The 25,427-nt window shown below is 39.0% G+C and overlaps 1 long non-coding RNA gene across 1 annotated transcript in view; it reads left to right on the forward strand.

Annotated features, from left to right (window-relative positions):
- The first annotated feature begins 12,106 nt into the window (after positions 1-12,106).
- LOC125326316 overlaps positions 12,107-25,427 on the forward strand; it is a 37,871-nt gene continuing 24,550 nt past the window's right edge. The window contains exon 1 of the long non-coding RNA XR_007203757.1: positions 12,107-12,202. This is a non-coding gene — a long non-coding RNA (uncharacterized LOC125326316). The remainder of the gene's footprint in view (positions 12,203-25,427) is intronic.

Genomic DNA, 25,427 nt, shown 5'->3' on the forward strand with positions numbered 1-25,427 from the left:
GCCCGAACCCGCTGCAGTGTGAAATCCCTCCCATGGGTCATGCAGTCTTCCCACAACTGCCCAGCGTGGGTCATTTTAGTTCATGGGGTTTAGTTGTTTAAGGATGAGCTGCTCCAGTTTGGAAGCGAAGGCTCTCTTCCTCGATCTCTAAAAGCAAGGGTGATGTCTCTCTGTTCAAGTTCCTCACTAGATTAGAGCTTTTCAGCATCCACGCTCTCCACCGTGAGTACACTTCTTCATGGGCTGTGCATGGATCTCTGCACCCCCCCATGCACCTCATGAATTATAGGGAAACAGTTTGTTGTATTATAGTCCTCACCACGACCTGCAGGAGAATCTCAGCTCCAGTGCTTGGAGCACCTTCTTCTCCCTTCCCCCACTGACCTCGGTGCCACCATGTTGGCCCTCCTCACGTGTCCTCACTCCTCCTTCTCTGGCTTGGAAGAAAATTGGTGTATGTCAGCTGTAGTCGAGAGGTTGATCTTGTCCACGCTCCACATCGGGGAATTGCTAGCCACGTCTCTCGCTGCTGGCTACGTGGTCCCTGCCGGCACCGTACGGGTAGCTCCAGCCTCAGGAGGGGCCCAGCCTCACGGTCCCAGCGTCAGGAGGGTTCCGGCCGCGTGGCTGCTCGCTGCACTGGGATGGTCCCCCTCCGGTGGCATGGCCCTGGCTGCTGCACCAGGAAGGGCCCAGCAGCCCTTTCTAGGAAGGGGCCCGAGGGCCCCCTCAGCACCCCTCGGAGGGGAATCAGAAAAAGAGAGAACTTCTCATGGTTTCTCCTTTCTTAAATATGTCATCACAGAGGCGTTGATGCCATGATGATTTTTTGCCTTTTCTTTTAAACCCGTTATACATTTTAAAACTTCTTTATTCTTAATGCTTTTTGCCTACATTCTTGGACTTGTTTGTTCACCTAGGAGACTAAACATTTTAGAGGTTTTGTAGGTAAGGGCTAGTGTGCCCCAGAGCCCAAGGTCCTCTCCAGAACACATTTTGTAAACTAAGATAGAACCATCCAGGGGAAGGTTCCCTGGGGAGGGGGGGGCTCACTCGAGCCTCTCATTGGGGAATCTTTGATAGGTATGCTACTTAGTAAGACCTATAATGTTATACCAGATCTATTGTGGGGGTGCATTGCGGTGTGCATTTCGGTGCATTCGACCTGGATGTGTGCACCTAAAGATCCTTAAAATAAATACCAAGGTACAATCCCTTTTTCCCTTCTAACCTTGTTTGACTCTTGATTTTAAGACCAGGAAAAGGCATCATGTGTTACAATGGGGATACTGCAACACGTGAATCAGACGAGGCCTGTGGAAAAGAAATATATATGGACCAATTCTTGATAGATGTTTCAGAGATGTTTATTTCTCCAGCCGCATGGCCGGGGATCTGCCGAGGAACTGCTGCAATCACGGGACCCGAGGGTCTTGCCCGCGCAGGGGAACACAAAACAACCAATGGGAACGAGGCTGACCAGGCACTAGGGAAACCCTGTGTCTTCCCCCCAGGGCCCCTCTCCCAGGACCACATGGCAGGGGGAGGGGCCCAACATTTCACCCCTTTATTTTTAATGAAAGGAGATTTAAAACTTAACATTGAAAACAACTGGATAAACATAACAAGAACAGTTTTAAAACAAAACAAGCCACCCTCCTGAGTCTTTAAATGTCCAAACAGATTCTCTGGAACATCTTAAGGCTGACAGAAGGGAGACAGGACTCTCTGGGCATGCTTTGTGGGGAAACTGAGGCAGGAGAGGGTTTCTTCCATTTGTACCTCTTGGAACTCTAAACAACAATAGTTTCTTCCCTCCCCATCTTCATCCTCCACTAGGCATTGGAAAGGGATTTTTGGGGAAAACAATTGGCAAAGGCATGGTTTTGTGAGGGAAACCATGGGTGAAAAAATGGATTGGGAATACACTGGGGGTAATAGGACATAGGGTAAAAGGGAAAGCTGGGATTAGGAAAGGGAGACTGTAGGGACTGTTTATAATGCAGATATTGTCTAACATGACTACAATTTTTAGCATATATACTGCCTTTCACAAAAACACCATCAGGCCCAGTGACCTCTGCTGCTTGTAACCCTTTTCTACCTTCCACAATTTTGAACTCTACTACTTCTCCATCTCCTAAACTTGGAATGTATTTTTCAGGGTTATTCTTTTTAATAGCAGTTCTATGAATGAGTATGTCTTCTTGGTTGTCACATCTCGTTATAAATCCATAATTTTGTTTAACATTATACCATTTTTTAATGTTGGAGTCCGTCCCCCCCACCATGTAGCCCTGGGAGAGGGGCCCTGGGGGGGAGACACGGGGTTTCCCTGCCCCTGCTCAGCCTCGTTCCCATGGGTTGTTTTGTGTTCCCCTGCGTGGGCAAGGACCCTCGGGTCCCGTGATTGAGCAGTTCCTCGGCGGAGCCCCGGCCATGCGGCTGGAGAAATAAACATCTCTGAAACATCTATCAAGAATCAGTCCATATATATTTCTTTTCCACGGGCCTCGTTGTCTGATACACGCGTTACAGTATCCCGACTGTAACAATCATGTTACCAGCTTGTCTAATGGGACTAGTAACCTGCCTAGCATCAGAGCTTTCAGCAATTGTCTCTGTGCCAGGCATAGAAGTTTAGAGCAGCTCTTTTCTTTTTTTTTCTCTGCCCCCACTAACCAGGTTTTGTTAAACCAACGCACCCTGTCACCAGTTGAGATGATAGGTTTCTTCACTGGGTCCCTATTTCTGGTAGGACCAAACACAGTTCAGATGTTTTCAAGTTCCTTACATCATCTCTCAATCCTGTTGCACAACTTTATTTCAATATGAAAATATTACTTACCAGAATGCACTGTTTATTATATTTTCAATTATTTTTCAGCTTTCCCACCTAGTACACTCAGTCTGGAGCAGACTTAAATACATATGCAAAGACATCTCTATACTATCTTTCAGTGAAGCTTTCTTTTGCTTTTTGTCCATCAAAAGTGTGACAATGGCCAGTGCCAGGATAGGGATAGAGTCTAGTTATGGCTAGCTATGGCCAGATCTCTTACTTTTGCCTTTTTTCAGTCTTCGTGCCTTTTGTATTCTTAGTTGCCTGATTGACCAGTAATAAAAAGGAGGTTTCTCCCACCCAGAACATGCTGCAGCCTGTCTGGTGTCTAAACCTACAGCGTTGGCAAAAAGCAATGCAGATTTGAGGAGTGCGTGGGTAACCAAGAAAACCTGAGAACTTAAAAAATTATTAGATTATAAAGTCGAGAAACAAAAACTCTGAAGAAAATTGGATATAAACTTACGAAGCTGAAATGGTTTTGATATCTTTAATCAAAACATGGCATTTAACATCAACCCTACATTTTAAAATAAATAATTTTTAGGAAATAGCTATGTGAAATGAAAATGAGCAAAGTCCCCAGGTGGGCACCTACCTACCCACTTTGACACTGTAAGGAGTCCTTCATGTTCCTGAGTGCTGGGCTATTGTGAAGCATTGCCCAAGGCTTGAAATAGGTTCTGGTTTGGATTGAAGTTTGTTTGCCTCTGCCTTCTCCCTCAGCTACTTACAAACCATCTGAAAGAGAGAAATATGCCTTCATCTCAGTGCCAACCTACTTCCTTGCAAAGGCTTTGAGTCAAATGATTGAAGGAGGAGGGAATCTCTGTCTCTTTTGTGAACGCCAGCTGAGGATTTTGCCTACACCTTCATTCTGCTTCAGGAATAGAAATCAATCGTGTGTCAAATAAACAGGTATTTTTTTCTGATAATTATGAGAAAATTATAGTCTCTATTCTTTATGTCTGGAACATGTAACATATCATAGATTATCAATACACATTTGATAGGAAAACTGTGCAGGACATTCTTACAGCAGCGCTCCTATTAGGGTATTTTGTAGTTTAAATCATCACTTCTTCATATTTGATTTCCCATCATTAATTCCACTATGAAAGCCAATTTGATGTTGAACATAAAGAACAACTGCTGAAGTTCATATTCTGGAGAGATTCTCATTAATTTAAATGGAGTGGCAGGAACTGACCCTGAGTTAGTACGGACACTTGCCTTTGTGTGTGCATTTGTTTTAGGCAATGAAAATATGGCTTGAGAGCGCTAATAGCATCTGCCTTAGATAAAAAGCATATGAGCATTTGCCTGGAGAAGCATTGAGCCTCTCACCTGGAAAACACAGCATTTAAAGCATTATTTTCACACCCATATTTGTCTTTTTAGAACAAAGCATTAGAGACATTCAGTCCCCAAGAACTAGAGCAATGATTTCAGGTTTTCATTTTACTGAGACAGATTGTGAAGATGATTGAGCTAAAGTAATTTTTTTACATCTCTTGTCACAATTTTCATGACAAAATGCAACTTCTAGACCTACTTTAGTTCTAACTAGCAATTATCGGGTTGTTTATTCTTTTAACACTTGACACTTCTAAGTACATCAGAGAAAAGTGCAGTTATACTACTCTACAGTCAGATCTTGTCATTATTCTTCAGGAGGTCGACATATTTCTGGAAAAGAAAGATTGTGAACCACTCAATAATGCAATGAAATGTTGCTAATTTTATGTCAGTGTGGCAGAGGCTGGTCATGGTTAGCAAGTAATTAAAAAGAGAGTTTGGTAATTATAGTCAGAGAAGGCCATGATACTAAAGATTTTTCAGAGAAGGCGTTTGCCTTTCAGTTTGCATGCCCAATTTGCCTACAGTGCTATCAAAATTCTTCCCTATAATAGTCTTAGATCCATTTACTTACACATTATGTGAACAACACCAGGGAAATATGATTTCAGAGATCACAAATGTGTAAATACTTCCCAATTTGCAGACAGTGCTGTATTCTGTCTGGCATCATTGGTACTTATAAAGTGGATACTTCTGATTGTTATTTTTACCCTTCCTGATGAGGAAGAAAAGGGCCTAATATAGCACGCTTCATATAATATCACTATGAAATGTGAATTACAGTTTTACTTTTTTTTTTTTAATTAGTACTACATGTATTTTGCAACTGTGGTTGCACAGTGATATTTATTTTACTCCCTGTGTATCTGTTTTTTAAGTATACAAATGGTCATGCTGCATTAGACCTGTAATGATATCTGGTTCCAGTTTTGACAGGAGGCAAAAGCAGGTAAATGGGCATTAGTAGGGAGGAAGATGTATTACAAAATCTACCAAAGGCTGTTTTCTTTGGCCGTTGTGTTTGGAGTACACTCAGTATTTTTTAAGAGAAGTATAAACATATACAACATATTTGCTAATGGTTCCAGTATCTGTTTTGATGGCTAACTTTTTCTCAGCATTGTTTAGCATTAAGCGGATGCCTGAAAAAAAAAATTGCAAGATAAAAACAAATTTATGCTCAAAAATTTTCTGAGCATTTTGTGAATAATAATGTTCCTTCTGCTTTGTAGATTAAGTCTTTGCATGAATGCAGAATTGTGGTTTGAACATTTTCTCCTCCCAGATGTGTGCTGATCTCTCCTTTAGGAGATGTTTTCTCTAACTGTGCCTTCCTGCTGGATCAGAGTGAGCTCACACACCACTTGCTTAAGAAGGGAAGGAAAGAAATTCAAATTCTGAGTGGTGGCAAGCTTGTGAACATGCTTTCCATGCCAAAAAGATGCATTGCCCAGTATACTGGTTTGGTGGGAGAGTGGGTAAAAAATGATGTTTCCTTCTTTGTTATTCACCAGTATTTTCATCTTAGACAAGAGAAAACAGTTCTGTCAAAACAGGTTTCTGAAGACATGTTTTATTTTTCAAACAGAAGCCATTCTCTGATTAAAAAAAAAAAATTGTTCTGAAAAATGCCACACCAGACTGTACTTTTGATCTTCTTGAGATCTTGGGACAATTGGTTCTTTGAATTTGAGTAGATGCATTGCTACATGTTATAGTTGAATGTTCTTTAGCTCTTGTTTTTTCAGAAGACGTAAATGGGATTTTGTGCTATTATTCACTGGTTGCTGTTAATTACATTCTTCCTTACTGAAAGAGAACATACAGTTTTCATAAATTTTTGTAATGCTAGTTACTGTGTTTTATTGTTCTGTCTGCAGTTGTTATCTGAAGTCAAACTAGGTCATCTTTAAATCCCAAATGCTTTGAAATGCCTTTTAAAGGAGCCTAGAATTGGCCTCTTTTTGATGCTTCAGTAGGAGATTTCAAGAAGAGATTGAATACTGTTATACCACTTGATTCTAATGGTGGCTCCCAGGTCCTAGGTGTATAGTCTGTATTCTTTGTAACTTCTGGTCCTTCAATTTCTAAGTTTAAAGTGCCCAAGATAGAACAATAAGTGACATTAGTCCTTGTAGGCTCGTTGACAGACTAATCACAAAGCACTCATGACTGGAGGAAAGGAGGATGCAGATCAAAGCTCAGTGCTGAGATTCACAAAAGTATTTGGGTGTGTAGGACTAAATACACAGAGGGACCAGAGTAAATCTTTGCCACGGAAGCCACGAGTCATGTGCCACTGGGATCCTCAGAGCCCTTGCTCAGATCTTGCTCTCTGGCCCAAAAGATGCTGACATGTCTGTCAGTCGGTGCTTAAAATGTCCGTAATTCAGATGCCAGATGAGGGTCTGGGAGCCTGACTTGCACAGGACGTTTTCAAAGCAGGCTTGCAAACATTCTCAGACCAGTCACAGCTGAGGTCAGGATGTGCTCACCCCAGTGCCCACAGCTTCAGGGTTTGAAGCCATGAGATTTCCCTTTAACCTCTGGGTTGGGTTCTGTCCCTAACACAGCCCAGCTGCCTATCACAGGTTTTAGGAAGATCCTGTGTAAAGTCACATCTGGTTTAAGAGACCCAGATAGATCAGTTCTTGTGAAAAGGCCCTGATACGAGAATCCTGCCAGAGCTGAGCTCCTACAGCAGAGGGAAGGGAGATCACTGCCTGATCACCTGAAAAAGTGCAGGATGTAAATGGCTCCCATTCAACATCATATCAAGTTTTAACTTCTCTGCATGCATAAATAATTTTTCCTTCTTCACCTTGTCTAGTCTAATCCCATTGGTTACTCCTGCCCTCACAGTCTTTATTTCTGCCATTCCCTATAGCTGCAATACTCTACCTGCTTTGGACCTACATTTTTTAATTCAGGCCCCCAGTGTTGCATGTGTGTATGAAATGTCCCAATGCAGTCAACAAGCTAAACCCTTTAATGATACAAATTTTCACAGCACCATTGCTGGCAAAAAGCTGTGACAATCTCTGTGATCTGAAGGCTGTAACTCTAGAAGTCCTGCTCTTAGGCATCTGTGCATTAGGCAACCCTCTCATGAGAATTTAGCATTCTTTGAACTGTCCCTGCACTATCATTCATTCACTCAGAGCTACTCATTGAATGCTGTTTGTATAATTGGCCTAAAAGCTGATATTTCTGCTCTATTGTGTATTCCAGTTATACTCATCATTAAAGAGAGCTCAGCCTTGCTGGGTGCACAGTTAATTTTTCCATCCCCTGTCATTTTAGGTTTGTCACTTCAAAGACCTGTTTGAACCTGGATTTGTGTTAGCTAATGACACAGCACCTCTCTGCATACAGCTTGGCAAGAATAAAACATATTAACAAGTTGACAGGGTAGAACAGGTTTGTTCCCAGTGGGAGGTTTGTTTGCATGTTCTGCTTTCAGTGGTATGGAAAGGTTTCCCTCCTTTCTCAAGGGTGGTGCTGTTGTTTCTTTCTCCAATTCATATTTCTGTCAAGTGAGATGGCCTCACACAGATGGCACCAGTCTGACACAACCATGATAAAACTACCAAATTATGTGGAAGAACAAGTCCTTCAATGCCTATGTGTGTGTGCAGTCACAGAAGTATTGTTTCAGTGAAACAACTTAAAGTACTTTATTTTTTGTTTTGAAAAATTTGTGAATACTTGTGCCCTGGGTAGGCTTAATAAAGTGCTGTCTGAAAATTTTTGACATTAATGGTCAAGTTAATTTAATTTTGAAATTCATGAAGTCCTTTTGCTGAGCTGCTCTTTTTCTTTCTCAAGTAAGCTGTTGCAGTTTCTGAGTTACTGTTTGAAATATGATTACTGGCACATCAAACTAGCAACAGCAGCCTTGCTTTTTCCTTTTACAGCTGTATGAGGGCCAGTTTGTTAGGCATGTAGACTTTTGGGAAGGCAGAAAAACTGCTCTGTATCTCGACTGCTTTTCTTCTCACCTTGAGATGCAGTGGGGGACAAGCTGCAAAGGATCCAGTAAAAATATGCTTGGTAGTTACTGTCAGGCAGTATTGCTGCAGTGGCAAACAGGCAAGTGAAAGGAAAAATTCTCTTCAGAAATTGTGGGTAGAAAGTGTCTTACCAATGGGATGAATGAGGATATCAGATCTAAAACCATATTGAAAAGAGAATCACTTGCTGGCATGTGTAAATCAGATGTGAAATTCCCATCAGCCAGGATGCTAATGTAGAGAAGGAGTACAGGTGCTCCACTGCAGTCATAGCACTGGAAAGGGCAAAAAGGAGACACATCCTATATGTAAAGCCAATGTTTTGCTGTTAGTATAATTAAAGTATTAACAGTCTCATCCAGGAATGTTTGTAACCCAATTTTAATGAAAAGAAAAGAGAAAAGAGAAAAGAGAAAAGAGAAGAGAAGAAAACAAGAAAAAAGAAAAGAAAAGAAAAGAAAAGAAAAGAAAAGAAAAGAAAAGAAAAGAAAAGAAAAGAAAAGAAAAGAAAAGAAAAGAAAAGAAAAAAGAAAGGAAAAGAAAAGAAAAGAAAAGAAAAGAAAAGAAAAGAAAAGAAAAGAAAAGAAAAAAAGAAAGGAAAAGAAAAGAAAAGAAAGGAAAAGAAAAGAAAAGAAAAGAAAAGAAAAGAAAAGAAAAGAAAAAAGAAAAGAAAAGAAAAGAAAAGAAAAGAAAAGAAAAGAAAAGAAAAGAAAAGAAAAGAAAAGAAAAGAAAAAGTAATACTGCCATGGAGAAAAAGCCTCAGTAATAACAACGCAGTTAAAATTGTGATGCACACAGTTTCTTGCAGTTTCCCCTTTCCGTGGTTATTTCACCCACTGGGTCCCAAGGCTGGTGCCTTCAGCTTGTTGCACATGTGGAGAAAGATGAACTATCAGCATAATGAGAAGATGATGAGAGAACATGAGGTCAAGTTAATGGTTTCTTCATTTTTGTCCTCAGACCCACTTGGAGTAACTTGTATTATAGCTTTTACACCTTGATCTTCATTTGTTTGCAGCTTCATGTTACATCCAATCTTCATACACATGGTACCTCTTCTGTATGCTGGATAATTCTTTGTTTTCCATGTTAGCTGGAGTTTCGTCCAGCTCCAGGTCTTCACTCCTCTGATTGACTGTGAAGTCATTTAGAGCCTTGGGGTCAGACTGTGTCCCATCTCTTACCATCCCATGCCCACAGTCCTCTATAAGCCATACACAGGACACAGATAAGCCCTGCTGTCAAACCAGACCTGTGCTTCTCTATACTACAATGCTATGTTAGAGCCATGAATAGCTCATCCTACACAGCACAACTACTTGTTACTATGTCTTCATAAAAGTGTGGTTTAACCCAAGCTGGAACTCAGAGAAGCTTGCTCAGTTCCCTATGGTGGGATGTAGGAGAGAATAGGAAAAGTGAGAAAACTCATGGGTTGAGCTAAAGACAGTTAGATAAGTAAATCAAAATCCACACAGGCAAGCAAAGCAGAACAAAAAATTAATTCACCTCTATCAACTCAACCCTGAGTGTGCTGGCCAGGCTCTCCCTCACAAGACAGAGGGGACTTCTGTATCTTCCTGGGTGGTTTTTCAGAGTACAATTTACACCTTAGTTGTGCAAAGTATCCTTTCTATTTAATTTATTTCCCCCCAAATCCACTGTTAATAACATCCAGACGACTATACTCAGGTGTTCTTCTTCCTGAAGAGAAATTAATTTCTAATTTTTAACATCTTTCTTGAGAAATTTGGTATCTGTGATAGTTGTATTTGTTAGTCACTCATACATTTGCTTCTCATCCTCTGAAGTATACTTCTCGTGGTGTCTCATCCATCAAGGGTATGATTAAATTTACATTTCTTTGTCTGGAGGGAAAATGCAGTACATGACCTCTCCTCTAAGCTAAATTGTTTTTACATTTGCAAATACCGTTATTTGGGTATGTTCAGGTGTGAAGAAATTAATGCTTCCTACATCATTCACTGATTAAGGACACTTTAGTATACTGACACAGAAAAACAGACATCAGAGCTCAAATCCAAATCCTGTGGGGGAATGCACTTTCCAATCTTTTGCTGTTTTTCAAATCCTTATTACTTTTCTGAAAGTGAGCAACTCATGGCTACTGTGAAGCCTTAAAGTAGAACCCAAGAGAATTTCGTATTACATGGTACAAAATGTTCTGAAGTTGCAAAGTAAAACTTGAGGTGTTCAGAAGTCGGATCTTTTCACATTTAGTGATTCACAAGGGGAAATTGTTGTTTTCCAGACATGATATTGACAGAATTTTTGGTATTTTCCATACGAGACAATTTTTTTGTAATAATAGGGGAGCATTAAAATCCTTTAAAAAATCCTAAAAACAAAGAAAACCAAAGTCGCAACCTCAATAAAAATGTATTTTATGACTTTACTGCACTTGGAATGATGAAAAAGACCATTTTACTCCATGAATTTAAAGTTGCAAGGCAGTGAAATTCTGCCTCTCATGTCTGCAAAAGTATTTCAATTAAAGTTTTTAATTTTCCATTGGGCTATGACGACACTGTTCATCCCACTGGTTTCAAGAATCTGTTCTTCCATGTCACTTGATATGGCTGCTCTTCTCCCCAAAAGGCAAGGATGTATTTATTATATGTAACCCATTTTGTTTTTCATACTTCCAAGCGTTTTATTACCTTGTTGATTGACTCAGTGATTTTTCCAGTAACACAGTTAGTATGATGGGAGGAAGAGGGAAAAAGGAACTTTGAGGAATTGGGCTGCAGCTAGAGATGTTTGGGACTAAATTATAGTTATTCAGGGCCTAATCCAGTATGATGAGACTGTTCTATAACAGTAAAAGCAGCTCAAATTATGGTAGTTGCGTACTGGTTGAAGTCATGGTTGTTTGGGGTTATAAAAATGTCTTGGATGAAAAAGACAATAAGATGCTGCTATATTGCTGTTTTTCCTCTGTTCTAGTGAGTGAACATGTTTTGCCATTTGTATTCACTTAACAGGGACAGACAGAGACAGAAGAAACAATTTAAGTGAGGAAATAATCGCTGCGACTCAGTGCATGTACGGCAATATGAAACTTCAGTGAGAGCACAAAGGCACAGACTGTCGAAGGAGTCGATGCAGGCAGGGCAAGGGTTCACCTGCAAATTGGTGATTTGTTGGTAGTTCAGAAACCAGGAGCATTGTTCCAGTGACAATGTCAGAACTCCATGTTATCATTAACAAAACCCTTTCCATCAGAGAACTGGATTTAAGAGCCTTAGCAGAGGTGCAGTTAACGTACAGAATTATGTTTTTTTTTTTTTCCTAGTGATGCTGGAACAAATAGCCCTGATTTGCACAGTGATTGGAGAAAATTAGAAAACACATATGGGATTTTAGGCTTGTTTCCTGTCATTTAGACCTCTAGCTTACAGTTGAGCTGTGGAGTTTAGATGTGAAGTAAAATTGAAACTAAAGGCATTCCACAAAGAAATAGGCTGAACACATTTTAGAATTTTCTTAGGAAGGTGTTGCCATTTCTGTTCTACTGGGATGAGGAATTTTCCCATGCCAGAGGCATGCAGGACTTGCGGTTTCCACACTATAGATAGGAACAAGAACTATTCTGAGACTGCAGTTAGAGCTGTTCTGAGTGTGTTGCTTTCTTGCTGTGCCAGTTTGATACTCCACGTCCAAGAAAACCCTGCCCTCCACAGCAGTGCATGTTCTGGATAGCAGATTCTGCCAGTGGAAGATGAATTTTCACTATGGGAGGCAGGTATTGCCTTGATCTCCACCACTACCTGTGGTCTTCTGTCACCGCCTGGCATTTTGTTATAAAAAACACATTGCTCTTCAACCTCCTATTTCTTTTTCAGACATTGATGGATGACCTGGCAAAAGACTTAGATGCTAGAAAAGGCAAAGAGAGCATCCTTCTCAGCCAAAATGCAGTCGGGTGGGACATGGATTCATTTGCTCCACATACAACAGGAGGTAATACAATCTTCTGAGAGATGAGAAACGACTTCAAGTTAGCACTATCCTTGATTTGGACAGGGATTTGAAACAATTTTTCAGACACTGAGAAAGTCAGAAGTGTGCTTTGGTGGGTCTTTCCCAGTGTGTTCTGGAGAAGTCTCATTATAAATGATGTGAGTGACCACTAGCAGAGGGGTAGAATCCTGTTCTGCCCAGAGAAACAAGCTTACCAAAAAATATAGTGTTTTTTTCAAATTCATCTCCATGAATTTGAAGATTATAAATTTAGGAAGATGCTGGTTGCATTTATGGAGAGTCTGAAAACTGCAGCCTGGCATCTTATGGCTTTATTTCTTTGACTGTTTCCTCTGAACATCCCTGCAATTATATGTAATTTAGGATGAATGTCTCAAGAAGAACATAGAGGTAAGACATCTGTCTTCAGACAAGGCTTATTACTATTTTTGTTCTTGCCATGTGTTTGTTATGAATTGACAGAGGAATTAAGCAGCAAAAATTAAGTGATTGAATCATTTTACAGAGGAGGATGTCAGAGGATGCATCTTCTCAGCACCAATGCAGTACACTTTGTCTAGTACAGACTCTTTCTTTGATCACCAAGAGGTTGAAAAAGTCCCTTCTTTGTGATTTTTTTAATAAACTGAAGGTGTAAATCAGAAATCAAGACTGCAAGAAATGCTGATTTGTTCAGACTCAGACAAACTAGTAAGGTGGATTGCTTCCTGCCTTCTACCTGAGAGATGACTTGAAATCCTCTTCAAACACTTAATGAATAAAGAGCACTGGACTGCAAAGAGAGAAAGAGGCACCAGAAATCCTGCATGGTTAACCTTTATCTTAAGTGATGATCACTTGAATCAAAGTTAGGGGTAAAATTATACACCTTTGGCTGAGTCTGTAGCAATCCTTCCCACACATTGGTCAGGCTTCTCCCAAAACCTTCCTGGCCTCTGCCCTGACTGTCTTCAGTCTCTGTGGGTAGTAGCTGTCCTCGTTTGCCACTTTTCAGTTTCTTCCACTGGTCTCTTTATGCTTTTCTTAAACAACACAATTTAGCTGAACCCCAACACCTTTTATCTTGTCTTCTGCTGTAGTTTATCCAGGATGTAATTTTCCAGGAGATATAACGTAATATTCCAGGAGATACTGGGTTGCCAAGCATTTAGGGATGATTACACTGCTTTGTTTATTTCTTTCTCTACTGTTGTCAACTCTTTCAGGATTTTCAATTTGGCTCCAATATAAGGTATCTGTTTTGTTATCCTTTACACTATTAAAGGTGTGTATTTTCAGTCGGAGCCTTTTAAATATTTTCAATCTATCTTGTACCTCTAGATCTTAATTAAGCACTCAGAATTGCTGTATTTCATACTTCAGGACTCTATTTAAGACAGTTTCAATACTAAGTTTCTATACTTCTTATATTCTTTATTTTTCTTCTGTAAAACAGAGGAATTTTAAATTACTGCCCTTTTGGCTTGAATTTGTTTTACTTCAGTAACATCTCTGCATCATGAAAATGCAAAGACTCATAAACAAATCACAGATTTTTGGATTCTTTCTCTCTTACTCTAGCATATACAGCTTTTTTTCATTTCACCCTTCACCCAGTAGTGAGTCTATTAATTATGATAATAATGTCTTACAACACAATATCTAAATTATCTCCACAATGAAACTCATCCAGAAAAAAATGGTTATAGAGCTTTTATTTTACACTATTTCTGCTGCACAGAATGGATTGTGGCATATGTTTGACTGTTTCACAGCACAGGTTTGTAACCCTTTAAGGCTTCAGCCAAAACATATTGTAGCCAAGAGGTTTGTTTGCTCTGAATCCAAATAGGACTGATTTATCAGGCATTTAACATTTTTTCCAACATTCACTGCCATTTTTAATCTTCTGCCTTTGCATGGAATACAAGTGCCTGTTATGTTGCCAGCATTCTCGATGTCCTGGTAATATCAGAGATATAGCAATTAAAATATTTTTTCTGGGTGGGTGAATATATTTGTCTTCATTAAATCTTCATTTCAAAGCATAACCCGGAGGGAGTTTGTAAATTAACCCAGATATGAGCTTTTATAAAGCAAACACAGGTCTATTCTTTGAATAAAAATTACATTTCACTGAATTTGTTTCCACTCTCAGGGAGAGAAAACACATTATTGAGAGGCCAAATGAGGGGCTAGTCACACCAGGGTAGTTTGCCTTGGCGGTATCAAACAACTCTCAGCCTTACTCTCCCATGCTGAGTAACTCTATTGACATCCTACTTGATTTTTAGTTTAACAATTCTGGGTAATATTCTTTTTCCATGAGGAAATCAACTGACCTGTGAACAGTGTGATGTTTTGGCTACAGAAAATTTACCTCTAAGGAGGTTTTGTTAATGTTTTACTCACTGCAAAACATCTGTTTCTATGTTACATCAGAATGCCCCAAAGTAGTTTTGTGTTTTTTCTGTGTTGTTTAAATCTAATCTCTAAAGACCTGTATTCAAGGATACCATATCTATTATGCTTTCACATCTAACCATGTTTTCTTCTTCATCACAGCTGGGCTATTACATCCTTTGAAGCAAAATTCACTTCACAGCATTTCAGCCCAGTGCTTTGCCTTTGAGCACATTTGCTGCACAGCTAACTTGCACAAATTAGATATTTTTGAGGCTCAGTTGATATAAAAAAAACAACCCCAAACTAGTTGATAAAGGTTTTCAGTGTTTTGTGCTCTGAATTCTCTGAGTAGGTGACCTGTCAGATTAAAATAATAACAGCTTACAAAACCCTTCACAGCTCTAAGTCTGTGAAAGACAATTTTCCCAGATATGTATGAGTCTAAGCCTGGAGATAGATAAATAAAGAAAACCTGAATTCCCAAGTGCTCCTTGCCCCCTCTGCTATTCCTAGCAGTGCCTCCTTGCCTGTAGCTCGCTGTTTCTTCGGGGTCTTTTAATCAACTGACTGAATGCTTTTACTTTGCCTTCAGTGCAAATAGTGAATGTGCTGATCTCTGGCTCCTAAAGAGCCTTGTGACTACTGAGCCAAGAATTCAAAGCTTGTGTTCTGCGTTACACAGCAAAGGAGGAGAAACTGCTCTTTCACTGGAACTCAGGAATATCATCTGTCTCATGAAAATGACTCTTTTCTGTGTGGTATATGATGAAAAATATTGTTCTATTCAGGCAGGCACATAACTAACACTGAAATATTTGCATATTTTTACTCCTGTCATATGCTAGAAAGCTGAGAAGAGGGCAACACTGTTACTCCATTTAGGTTTCAAATAAACATATTAAATGCAATGTATTTTTGCACGGGTTTGACCAAAAAAAAAAAAAAAAAAAAGAACTGTCCAACATCCTTATTTCATAAAGCACTTTGACTTTTCTTAGTGGTTGCATCAATCAGAGGTTGTGCTTTACTGTGCAACTTGGCCTTTGATTAGAGACGTTCTGCTTCTGCACATCAATAAAAATAATTATTTCCTACCTAGAACTACTTAGAGTAAATGTTCTCAGGGTTTTCTTTTTCCATAAATACTAAGCATCTGGTGTGCATGGGTCACTGATGGCTGTGGATGTACCCATTAACGCATGGGAGGGACAGCCCATGGCCCCAGAGCCACCCAGGACCTTCTTCGTCTCCAGCTGTAAAAGGAAGAGGGCTGCAAGGACACCTGTCCCTGTGTGCAAAGGAGCAAATGCTGCTTGCTCTCAGTGGGATACATGCATTTCATGCTCAAAAGGAGCTGTTTCAGTTTCTCTGCAACCACAACACATCTCAGGTCCAGGGTAACTCCATTCCTGCAGCAGGTGATATGTGGGAGCTGCAGGTGCAACTTGTGGAGTTACAAGGATAAGATCTTTGTAGGTCCAGAGGGACAGGCTTAGCACACGTACTGGCTTCTCTCACACTGCCTGGTCCAGCCCTGTGAGTTATTTTCCTACACTGGCACAACTTCAGCAGGAAATATATCAAATGTTTCTCACTGAGCTCAAATCAGTGCCTTGCGGGTAGAGATATCTCCTGGGGATAAACAGAAGAGTCAGGGTGGGAAGGGACATCTCACTCTTCAGGGCAGTGTTTTATTGCTATATAAAAGGGATTCCTTCCATTTCGTTATGTAATTAAAAAAAAAAGAAAAAAGGGTGCTCATTGCTACAATTTAAGGACATTAGTCCAGTTTGTGCATGTGAGAGGGCACACAGGGCTGAGATCCACAGTGGATTTATGACCATATCCTAAAGTTAGGTTTTGAAACTGTCTGCTAGAGAAGACAACCAGTTTAACCTGGGTCAGGAGCACAGAGGAAAAGCCCCAAGTTTTTACCATAGTTTGTGAATCAGGCGAGAAGTGTTCACACTGAGCAATGAAATAACCATTTCATTGTAATGGGTGCATGTGGCTGGAGTCATGTCCAGAGTCTTCTGCAAGAGATCCTTGTAGCCTGGTGATTCAAATAGAACAGTGCCTTCCCTCAGCCCCCTGCAGCCAACATAAACCTCATTAACAGTTTCAGCCTTAGGTAATGAAAACTGTAAATCTATGATACTCCCCTGCCCAAAAAGGAGCTGTACTGGCTGAACAAAATTAATCAGCTCACTGCACTGAGAAATAGTTTAATCCTCCTGCAGTGGGGAAGGAGGGGGAATGAACAAATATCTTCAGGGAGCAGAGCTGGCTTGTAACTCCTCAGTGAAAAAGAATGGCTTTTAAAGGAATTTAATTTTCCAACTGTTGTGAGGAAAAATACTCAACCCACCTATTTAACACTCTTTGTTTGATATTGTTTCTTCTATCAGTGAGAAAACCAATCTGTTGCCTACACAGATTCTCTGCAGCTCCCCATTCTTACAGACTTCTGTACCTTCTGAGAGGCAAGAGCTGCTGTGCCATATCTGTCTGACACATGCCACGGCCACTGGCAGCAGAGGAGCCCAAGACCAGCACGGCTCAGCCATGTGGCTTATCAGTACTAATGGCATGGGGTTAGAGCCATGATTGTGAGAAAGATTCACTCAGCCTCACACACTAGAGGGTACAGGCGGTGGCAGAAAATATTTTGTGGAAAGTTTTCCCTCCATTTCAAAGCTGCAGAAGGTGGAATCCCTACAGCTTTACAAAGTAGATCATTATATAGGAGTCTATTTTTGGTCTACCTAAGTGATCATTATTGGTTGTGATCTGTCATAAGCTCTGCCCAGATGGCAAGGAAAATGAAATTCAGTGAATTCAGAACTGACCCACATTCACTTGCTTGTTAAGTGCCCATTTCTGTATGAATGTGCACATCAACTACTTGTATATTCTGAAGAAAGCACTGTAGAGATACAATTTTAAGAGAATATTTGTGACTAAGCTGGCAGTTATTCTGAACTCAAGGAAGTTTCCTGGTTTCACTCTTTACCAGTGCTCTTTGCACTGATGAGAAGAAAGAACCTTAATGGCTTGCAAACCTTGTAAATAAAGTGAACATTAAACAGGTTGAGGAAGCTGTGGAGCTCACTTTCAAAACTATGTTAAACTTTTCAGTATCACACAGGAAACCCACAGGGTTCTCAAAAGTTGTTCTGATAAACTACGTCTAAGATTGAAAAAGGAGATTCACTTTTTTATTTTTGCGTCCTTGAGTTATATAAATTGTGGAAAAGACATCTGCATGAGAGAAGGAACAGGAATTTGCAATGTTTCATTTGATGGAAATAACTTCCAACAAGGCACAGTGGGGAAAAAAAAAATTCACTGAGATCTCTGAACCAAATTGTACTTAAATTGTGCTTAGGCTGAATAATTGCTGGTGACTTACATGTTAGGTCATACATCAAACTAGTAACTCAAATATTTATTAGTGATTCAAGTATCAGCAATAATAATACTGTCTATTTAATCTATTGACTATTTGGTCTAATCAGTTTTATATTCTGTCCTCTTAATACTCAGTGTGTAATAACAAGTTAAATATTTTAGAGGGTTCACTTAAGAAAAATGCCTTTTGAATTGGGTTATTTAAGAATTACAACAGCAACTGACAAGTTATTGCAGAGAAATAATTTGAACTCATCTCAATGTAAATGAATTTTCAGGAAATGTGTGTCATACATTACTTCACCTGTGCGAGGTAGTGCAAGATTAATGACAAGGAATTAAAAGGAATGTAGAGAGTAGTAGGAAGTAAAAGTGTCACCCTTTTCCACTTCCCATTAGGATAGATAGAATGGATTTTAAAAAATTATATTTTTTTATTGAATTTTCTTTTATCTTTTACTGCATGGATCAAATTTTATCAGTACACTGTTTTTGAAGTGGGGCTGGGAGAGTTTTCAGTGCCCTGCTCTGTTAGCAAACCTCAGGCTGGGGTTTGCCAGCAAAGGTGTCATTTGCCTTTAGTCCAAATACATTTGCTTAGAACAAGATCAAGGATGGCTCTAGGATGACTCTCCTAAGTTTTATTCCCACGAGGGAGGATATCTTGAAGCTGTTTTGTCCTACATGTACTGGACACTGCTGCAAGAGTGATTTCGTAGTTGCAGGATTTGGACTTCCCAGATCTCCAAACTCTAACAGTAGCCCCAAAACAATGTCTATGGTGTATGGAGATTTCTCTCTCTATCTGTCTCTCTTTCTGGACTTTCTTTCTTTTTTTAAATCATTGTGACCTTTATCTTTTCTATCAGCTTCTCCAAACCTAGGAAGGGATGATGGCTATATTATTTAAATGAATAAGTTCCTTTGTGGTTCAGCTGATTCAGCCAAACTTGAGTCTGTTTACCAGCTGAGGCCAAGATCCTTCTAGCACAATGGTTGCAGTTTACTTAAATTTTTTTACTTTAAACTTGTAGTTCTCCTCACAGCCCCACTCTGTATTCATGTTCTTCTACATCAATATCTACATTTCCTGAGCTAGAAAGCAAGGTAACTTAGACACTATGGCTGTGCAAGTTTGACAAAGCATAGCTTATAAAGAATGACTTATTTGTGGGGAAAAAAATCCCAGTGGCGGGGATTCAGAACTTAAGAAGTACCTGAAAGGCTGTATTTAGTCCAAATCAATCTCTCTTTTATTTCCGATACATCAGGGAAACCTCACAGATGTTTATTGGAGTTCAAAACATGAGTGCAGGAAAAACAGTGACTACTGGGGTTTGGAATAGCTTTTGCTGCTGTGGTGTTCATCACCTCACATCCCTTACTCTGTCCTTGGCCAAAGTCATTAAAGTATTGAGAGCCTAGTCAATAAATTGAAAAACATGAATGTACAGACAAACGGTTCAATTCCATAGGGCTATAAAATGCAAGGATTTCTTTTTACACCATGAGCTCATATTTCTGAGTCATTCCTGGTTGAAATGTTTGTCTTTAGACATCCCTCTTCTCCCTTGTTTTTCTTTATCTAGCGTTAGTTATACCTGCTGGGCAAGGAAAGCAAGATTGTTTCTTGTTTTCTTGGTACTACAGAACTGTTCTTTGGAAGATTCTACCTCATGGTGTTTTTCACCATTTGCAGTGTTAGAAGTCATTTTACCATCTATAGCAGAATCGCTGGGATACCTGTACTTGACTTTTCCACACAGCTCATACTCTTTTTGCAACTGAAACAGACTTTTACTACAAGGGGATTTTAAAATTTCATGGCTTTTTCAGCTTGTTTATATGACACAAAAAATTGAGTCCTTCTTATTAGTTAAAGAGCATATGCAATCCAATGATGTCAAGAGTAAAGGTGAAGGACATTCATATCTTCTTTAGGGTATGCAGTCTACAAATACAAGATAAGCACTAGTTTTTATTAAATTTATATATTTTCCCAACCATTTACTTTTAGCATTTTTCCTCCCTTATAAAGTTTCAAACTGTATGGTGCTTCAAACAAGGGGATTATTGTAGATTCTGATCTGAACGCTCCCATTATTGTTGTTGGGTTTGTATGACTTCAGAGCAAATTTAAAACAAAAAGACAGAAGACCCCTGGTTTCTAAGAAACTGTGGTAAGTCTAGAAAGTTATACACTTAGAACCATTTTGCTACCAGTGGAGATGGTGGAGATTAAGTATTTTTATTTAGTAGTAGCAACTGTCAAAATCAGTTCAGCCTGCATAGAGCAAACAGTAACAATGCAACTTGCTGGACACCTAAAAGTTTTTTAAACTGAAATGCAGAAGGGTTCTGTTTAGGACTTTCTTCTCTCATGAATATCTATACACATATATATGTATTTCCATTATACCAGGGCTTCTTACTTTTGATCTTCACGGTACAGCTGCAGGCTCTGCCTTCCAGGGATGTGTAATGAGGTGCTCTGTAATTCTCAGGTGAAAATTTCTGGGAAATCTGGTAAAATGTCATCCTACCCCAGTTACAGGGGTGAGATGCAGTTATCTTAGGGAGCAAAGCTGGGGAAACTAAGGGTCGCTGGAGACCAAACAAAATGGTAAGGTATGAAAATGACAGTATCAATAAAAGCACATATATTAAGAATAAAAATAAACACTAGCTCTGACTTTGGTTAGACAGAAATGGTCAAAGTAGTCAGGTTAGTAACTATACAGACCATAAAGATGGAATTGATAACGATTTCTTGCCTCAGTTTGATGTATTAGAGAGCATATTGGAAGCAACTTATTATTCTCCTCAGTTACTGCTGGGATTGAAAGCAGCTACAATTAAAACCAATTATTTTAAAAAAATCTGAACTTGAATGCAGGAATTTTTAAATTGTCAGCCAAGGAATTATCTTCAATAAGATAATTAATAACTGTAAGGAATTTTCGGAAGATAGGCAGAATATTAATTTTCAATCGATATTCAAAAATTAGGTACAGGAGGCTTGGGTAATTTCAGGCCTAAGAAATAGCTCAACAGCCTATATAAGTTAAATAAGAAAGTGGCTGATACATGACTCAATTAATAAAGAATTATAAGGTAAAGAACAGAACAGCAACCCCCACTGGTCTCTGGTAACTGCAATGAGATATAATGAATTCCTTATGACTTCTGCCTTCTCAATTTGACTGGAAACTCAAAGATAGAGCTTAATATTGTGTCTGTAGTGTTACTTCTACTGCAAGCAACATGTAACAGGTGCTGCTGTGACTCTACTTCTGAAGACACTGAGAAGCAAAGGGAGGTCATAGTCCTCTCCTTCAGCCTTTAGGACATGCATTAGTGTCAAGAACAGTTTAGTGTGAAGATTATGGACCATATTTTTGTTTTCAGAGCAGGAAGAGAATAAAAATTACTCAGAGAAAAGCTGTGGAAAAAAATCCCACCAAAACAAGTAAAGAAAATTATACATTTGTCAGTGATACGATAGATCAGTCACTAATTCGGGGATTTTTTTTCTGATAGTCGTGCATACAATCAATTGTGATGTAACTTGGAAAAAATAGATCAAATTCATATCTAACTTGCATTGGAGAAGGAAAGAAAGAGCTCTATCCTAACTGGTAACCCATATGTAACCTCAGTACTGTCGATACCAGAAAATGGTGTGAGCAAAAATGGATGGAGACTTTCTCATTGGAGGGGGATTTTCTTTGGCAGATTCACCACAATCATGCTGGAGCTTTTGTCTTTATCTGGAGTGTAGCCATCAGTTTCAGTGTTTAAACTATTTAACTGTTTCACTGTTTGCAACCATTCTCTTAGAAAAAAAAATCAATATAGAGCATTTCTATTTCCTTCAGGTACTTTACTTGAAGTGGCTATGTTTGATTGCAACATTTTTAGGAGAGAGTTTGTTTAATTTATGAAGAAATGAAATGTAAAATACAAAAAGGAAAAATTCGCAGGTCCTGACTTTTTCCAACTTACCAGCTGATGCTGCCCAGTGATTATTAGAGTAGGTAAAATTAGCAAAAATTATTGGTTTCAGATCTAATTCTTGAAGAAAAGCTAAATAAAATATTTCCTGAAATAAATATATGTGCAGAAATTAATTTCGCATATATTGCAAAGGCTGAATCTTGATATTTTTTCTTGAAAGTTTATCCAAAGAGAGGAAACAATAGACAATGCTTAAGTAGATAAAAGAGACTATGAGAGCTGTGAAAAGGAGATATGAAAGCCAAGATGAGCCAGTTTGATAAAAGACTAAGAGAAATAATATAGTACAAAGGCCAAGTCAAAGTTTAGCCTTTTCTGAACTTGGCAAATATTGGCCGAGAAAATCAGCTGAGAGAAAGGTACCATTAATTTGAAAGACTCTCGATATATCTCCTAGCTGGCGTCTTCAAGCCTTTGGAGGAGCAAGGATAGTTGCGAATTTTGACATAATATTATATAATGTATCAAAACATATCTATTTTAGGGCCATTAAAAGTGATGTGAAAGCTCTCTACGTCTTGCTGCTCCTTTCCTTGGACAGGTTATGTGGCAGCTGTGTAATTAAGTATCACTTCTGCGCAGTTTTCGAGCTGCAGACTAGGCTGAGTTTCAGCCAGCCCACAGAAAGCTGCTGACTTGTTTCACAAAGACTTTTGGTTGGGTGTCTGGCTAAGGGAACATATCATTAAGATGCTGCATTGCAGGTAATGCAACTAGGCCAAAACCCAGTTTGTGAACCCAGCAGGTCCAGTCAGTGGCTTGCTTTCTAAATGAGTGCTTTTCTATATCTAAAGTGATATTGATCATGCTGTATCCTAAATCTTGGACTGAGCTTTTGGTACCTCCTAGGCAGGAGCCCATGGCTTGCTTTTCTGCCTCATGCCCATTTAGACTGCAGGGTTGGAGTACTGGCCTCTCCTTCCTTCTTGTTCTCTGAAACATCTGCTGACATTAATAAGCCAAGGCAGCAGAGCTCAGGAGTGAGGGAAAAAAAATTACATTTGTTAAGCCTGGAATAAGATTTTCTGATTAATGGAATTACAAGTGGGATAGATATGAGACAGCGGTTGTTATTAAATAATTCTGCTTATTTGCTCAGAAAAATGAACTGCATGCAGCATTGAGCTCTAGAGACTGCCTGACTATAGTGGATGAAAGATCAGTTGTGAGGTTTGCATTTGTTTGGTGGGAAGCCAACACCAGAATTGTTTTAATGGAACCTATCCATAAAATGCTAATTGTCTAACAAGAAGATTTTTCTGAGGTTGTAAGGTATAAAGAAAGCAGAAGAAAAATCCCACAAGTAAAATTTAATCAATTTATGGTTTTATGTTGTTTTTTTTTTCTGCCAGTACAGTTCACAGAAGTTCTGGTTCCTGTCCCTAGACCAGACTTTGCCCTTGTGGGTGTTCTTTCCTCACAAAAATGTCCTACACGTGTCTCAAATGCAACAGCAGTTCCTGTAGATTGTCTCCTGTCAATGCAGACAATGCCTGGGCAGACAGATAGGGGCTGCTACAGGAAAACAGATTTTCAAGTGTCACAGCAAGTTCCAGGCTCAAAATTTCCTAGTTACTTGTTCTTTCCTCCTGCTGTTATAGAGCTACTTGTAGCCTCCTAGAAAGGTATGACAGCATTTTAATAGAGATTTTGAAAAAAATAAATTAGCAAGAGAACTATGACTGGCATTTCTATGCTGAGATGCCACGAGCTCTAACCTCTCACTGATGAAAAATTCAGCTGAAGCCAATTTTGATTTTTTTTCAATAGCTTAGAAAGCTTGTTTACATTTCCAATGTACACTTACTCATGATCAATTTAGGGTCATCTTTTTCTACCATAATTATCTTTAAAGTTACATAACCTTTTTTTCTCATCTTGTCTTTACTTCATTGATGTATTTATAGCGATATAACATTTTAGACCTTGCAGCTGTGGTTTTATAAGGTTAAACAAAATCTGTTGATTTTGCTCAGAAATTAGCTGCTTCTTACTCCGAACATGTTAATATCTGTTTTTCTGCCTTATACTGATTTACGTTCATCTCTCTCCAACATCAGTGGCCAGTATTACTTATGGTACAACAAATGAAGTGTTACTAGTGCCTTGTGAAATGGCATAAATAACTCCTTGTCTCTATGGGAAACACTTTTCCTGATAAGGAATTACAATTGTCTTTTTCATGTTGGCATCACATCGATAGCTTGTAGTCATATGATTGACTGATACATCTACTTCCTTCTCATTCATTGTCACTTACAGACTGGAAGCCCATAGTCTGTGGCAAGAAAATGCCTGTTTCTGCTCCCTATGGACATGACCATAGGATTTTTCATATTACATACCTTTTCAAGGTCATACAGTACATTACATGTGCTTCTGTACATTAATCCATTTCTACACCATGTTGACTATATTTGTGTCCTTAGCAAATGACACATATTTTCTTTTTGAGGAGCAGAAAATGCAATTTTTTTGAAATCAAGCTCCATTCCTCTGAGTGAAGAAATGTCTTGAAAGCTAAGCTTACCTGAAATATAAAATGGGACCTTTACATGCCAGGTTTAGTAATAAAGACTAACTTCTACAGTTCTGCATTATAAATCTTAAAAATTTAATTTTTCAACTGTTTCTGGTTCATCAAAAAGAGTGTAATGAAAAGCTATTGGAATGATGACTTCAACAGGAGCTTGATGTTAATTACATCTCCATCATTATGGTGAAGAACCTAATCTCTTTTAAGGTTACTGAAATCTCAGTTGTGAATGGCAACACCAGATTATCAGACATCAGCCTGAGCTTTTTCTATATCGTGAAAAAATTAAATCAAATTAACACATCTAATTACTTCTAATGAGAACTGGGGACTAAATAACTCCATGCTAGATAATTGGGTGTTTTAATTGTTTGACTAGGTTGAGTTAGGAGGGGGGTAACCCTGTAATGCTAATGTTTGTACTTCACGTAGCTCAGTACTGTGTTCTATCTCTTTAGTACTTTTGATAATGACATACCATTTTTATATCTGTGATGAAATATTTTCTACAATTTTCACTGAAATATGAAGTAGTGAAAAAAAGAAACTTCTTTTGCTGCATCTCAATCGTCACATTTCAAAAATGTAGAGGTGATTTTAGAGAACTTATGTTGAGAAAAAATCATTCAGTGAGGGTTTCTGACTGTCCTCAGAAGGCAGCTTGGCTTGTTGAGAGACTTTTTTACCTTGTTTCACCTTCCTAGCATTACTTATGGTTATTTTCCTTGAGTGAAAAAAAAAGTTTTAGGAATTCTCCTGTTCTAACTCATCGCTAGAATGGAGTAAGGATGGGATGAAGATCAGATGTGTTTCATCTGGGGCAATAGTATTGCAAGAGCTGATGAAATATTGTGT

This window comes from Corvus hawaiiensis, chromosome 5, assembly GCF_020740725.1.
Source record: "Corvus hawaiiensis isolate bCorHaw1 chromosome 5, bCorHaw1.pri.cur, whole genome shotgun sequence".
NCBI lineage: Eukaryota > Metazoa > Chordata > Aves > Passeriformes > Corvidae > Corvus > Corvus hawaiiensis.